Source organism: Capricornis sumatraensis, chromosome 12, assembly GCF_032405125.1.
Source record: "Capricornis sumatraensis isolate serow.1 chromosome 12, serow.2, whole genome shotgun sequence".
NCBI classification, from domain to species: Eukaryota; Metazoa; Chordata; class Mammalia; order Artiodactyla; family Bovidae; genus Capricornis; species Capricornis sumatraensis.
This window is the reverse complement of record NC_091080.1, coordinates 51,870,859-51,874,585: the sequence shown is the minus strand read 5'-3', so window position 1 is coordinate 51,874,585 and position 3,727 is coordinate 51,870,859. Positions and strand designations below refer to the sequence as shown.

General features: G+C 35.0%; 1 non-coding gene across 1 annotated transcript; it reads left to right on the top strand.

Moving 5' to 3' along the window:
* Positions 1-3,109: 3,109 nt before the first annotated feature.
* Positions 3,110-3,181, top strand: TRNAE-CUC (transfer RNA glutamic acid (anticodon CUC)). The gene has a single exon. It is a non-coding gene; the product is annotated as a tRNA-Glu (tRNA).
* The last annotated feature ends 546 nt before the right edge of the window (positions 3,182-3,727 follow it).

Genomic DNA, 3,727 nt, shown 5'->3' with positions numbered 1-3,727 from the left:
TCAAAATAAATTTGGAGGCAATTTATTTAAATCATACCAAGAATTAAAAGGTAATTTCATAAGAATGCATCTGTCAATTACTCAAGACGACATAATATGTGAAGCAAAATATTGAAAGAATTTCAAAGAAAAAAGATAAACCATAATTATAGTTAAAGTCAACATTTCCTCTCCATAGATAATAGAACAATTTCAGAAGAACTGTAAGAGAATATAGAAAATGACTATTCATAAACTTGATCTAACTAACATCTATGGAAGATCTTATCCAATACAGTAGAATGCACTTTTTTTTTTTTTGAGTGCACATAAGCAATTTAACAACATATGATGATATGAGCCATTCAACAAGCTTTGATATTTTTTTTAATTCAAGTGATACAATATATTTCTAACGATTATGGGATTATAATAGAAACAGCTAACAGAAAATCTGAAAAATCCTCATTATATGGAAAATGAATGTAATTAATCTAAATAGTTTAAAAACATAAGAAATTATTTTGAGCAACTTTAATTTTGAATTTAAATATAATAAAAACATATGATTTACAGAGAATAGCTAAGCAGTGTTTGTTGGGGTACTTACATCACTAACCACTTATATTAAAGATTAGATGGTTCTTAAAACAATGACCTTAGATTACACGTTTAGTTCAGTTCAGTTAAGTCACTCAGTCGTGTCTGACTCTGTGACCCCATGAACTGCAGCACACCAGGCCTCCCTGTCCATCACCAACTCCCGGAGTTCACTCAAATTCATGTCCATCAAGTCAGTGATGCCATCCAACCATCTCATCCTCTGTCGTCTCCTTCTCCTCCTTCCCCCAATCCCTCCCAGCAACAGAGTCTTTTCTAATGAGTCAACTCTTACATGTTAAGAAACTCAAAAAAGAACACATAACCCCAAATAAAGTACTATTTATGAAATTATACAAATAGGAATGGAAAACAATGAAAAATAAAACAGGAGAATGAAATAATATAAAAATTAATAATATCAAAATTTGGTTATTTGAGAAGAGTAATGAAAGGAATAAAGTTCTAACCAGAATGATTAGAAAAGAGACGAAAATTACTTCCATCATAGAATGGAAGAGAATGGTAAATTTAGATATAAACACACACATGTATGTTCAGCTTATTTTGAAAAAAAAAAAAAAAGAAAAACCAAGATAATTCACGGTACTAGAACCACTGGATAGGAATATGAAAAATAATAATTATTATTTCTCCATACAACTCAATAAAAAGATGATTTTTTATATTAACTAAGGATGATAATTGAATAGACAGTTCACCAAAGAAGATAAATAGGTGACACATAATCACGTGAAAAGATGCTCAGCATCAATAAATATGTGCAAATTATAAATTAAATTCAAAATAAGATACTTCTAAACCCTTGTTAAAATGACTGAGATGAAAACAGACCATAACAAATGTTGGCAAGAATGTGAAACAGCACTATCATGGAATGCAAAATGCTGAAATTTCTTTGGAAAACAGTTGATAATTTCCCAAAAAGTTAAAAATATTCTTGCTATATGGTGAGGTCATCACAATACAAGGTTTTACCCAAAGATATGTACATGATTGTTTATGGCAGCTTTCATAGTGATAATTAATAACTGAAATGAATACAAACATCTATCAACTATGTATAACTAGTAGTGAAATGCAATAGCAAGGAAAAGGAATGAGTACAGATATACTGTTGTTATTGTTCAGTCACTCAGATGAGTCTGACTCTTTGTGACCCCATGGACTGCAACACACCAGGCTTCAGTTCAGTTCATTTCAGTCGCTCAATTGTGTCAAACTCTTTGCAACCCCATGAATCGCAGCCCACCGGGCCTCCTTGTCCATCACCAACTCCTGAAGTTTACTCAAACTCATGTCCATTGAGTCGGTGATGCCATCCAATGGTTTTATCCTCTGTCATCCCCTTCCCTTCCTGCCCCCAATCCCTCCCAGCATCAGGGTCTTTTCCAGTGAGTCAACTCTTTGCATGAGGTGGCCAAAGTATTGGGGTTTCAGCTTTAACTGTCTCTTGGAGTTTGCACAAACTCATATCCATTAAGTTCATGATGCCATCCAAAAATCTCATTCTCTGTCGCCCACCTTCTCCTCACACCATCAATGTTTCTCAGCAACAAGTTATTTTACAATGAGTCAGCTCTTCTCATCAGGTGGCCAAAGTCTGTCCTCCCAAAGTCCCACCTCCTAATACTATCACAATGGCCATTAGAATTCAACATATAGATATGGAGAAGGAAATGGCAACCCATTCCAGTATTCTTGGCTGGAGAATTCCATGGACAGAGGAGCCTGGTGGCCTACAGTCAATGGTGTCACAAGGGTCAGACACGATTTAGTGCCTAAACAATCACACAGACACTCACACCAGAGTATTGATACAATTCTATCTATATCAGTATGCAATATGTTGTAAATTGGGATTGTGGCATAGTATAATGTTATTGATAGAAATTAAAATGTCAACATACATATATGTATACATATGAATATATACTTCATATTAAACAAATGGCTACGTATACTAGACACTCATATAAGGTGAGCAAAGCAAATTAAAGATTCAGAAAAAGTAAAATGTTAAAAGCTGTGTTCATGGAATAGTAGTGGTCTAAAAAGCTTTAATTTCCCAGGGGGAAAAAAAAAAGAAACCTGATTCAAATATAATAAACATACTTGAACACATTTTTACCTAGGGTGAGGTTGATGCATGTTCCCAGAAAACTAACAAATATTATATTTCAATAATTTTATTATGTCTTCTCTCTACATTTTTTTTCAAATGTGGAAGCATGAAACTGTTGACTATTAAACTGTCAAACTTTGTAGAAAAATATAAATAAATTATTACAATCTTATATCAAGCCATCATTTATACAATTAGCATATTGAGCAATTTTGACAGGTTAACTCAAGAAAGCAGTCTTTAACTGAAACTATGCCAAAGGCTATCTTTATCAGCTGGTATGTTGAGACTTGTGCCAAATTAACTCTTTTTTTTCTTTTCCATACAGAATATACAAGTTATAGTTTCTACCATTAAGTGAAATAATATAGCTGAAAGTTCTGCTCCCTGGTGGTCTAGTGGTTAGGATTCGGCGCTCTCACCGCCGCGGCCCGGGTTCGATTCCCAGTCAGGGAAGCCTTTCTTCTTCCTCTCCGCCTGCCACCTGCCCATGCTCTCTACATTTTATAAGCAATCCCTGTGCAAAAATAAGGGTTTTAACATCAGCGTATTGGCTTTTACCTTGAATACCTAGTATAACAGAAATTCAGCAGCATGAGTTAATACAGTTAATGTGACATAATGAGGTCTAATTAACCTGGCGCATGTTCAATTCAGTTCAGTTCAGTAGCTCAGTCATATCTGACTCTTTGTAACTCCATGAACTGAGCACACCAGACCTCCCTGTCCATCACCAACTCCCGGAGTTTACGAAAACTCATGTCTATTGAGTCGGTAATGCCATTCAACCATATCATCCTCTGTCCTGCATTTGTCCACACACATTCAATCATTCCAAGCATCAAGATCTTTTCAAATGAGTCAGGACTGCTCATTAGGTGGCCAAAGTATTGGAGTTTCAGCTTCAGCATCAGTCCTTCCAATGAATAATCAGGATTGATTTGCTTTAGGATGGACTAGTTGGATCTCTTGTAGTCCAAGGGACTCTCAAGAGTCTTCTCC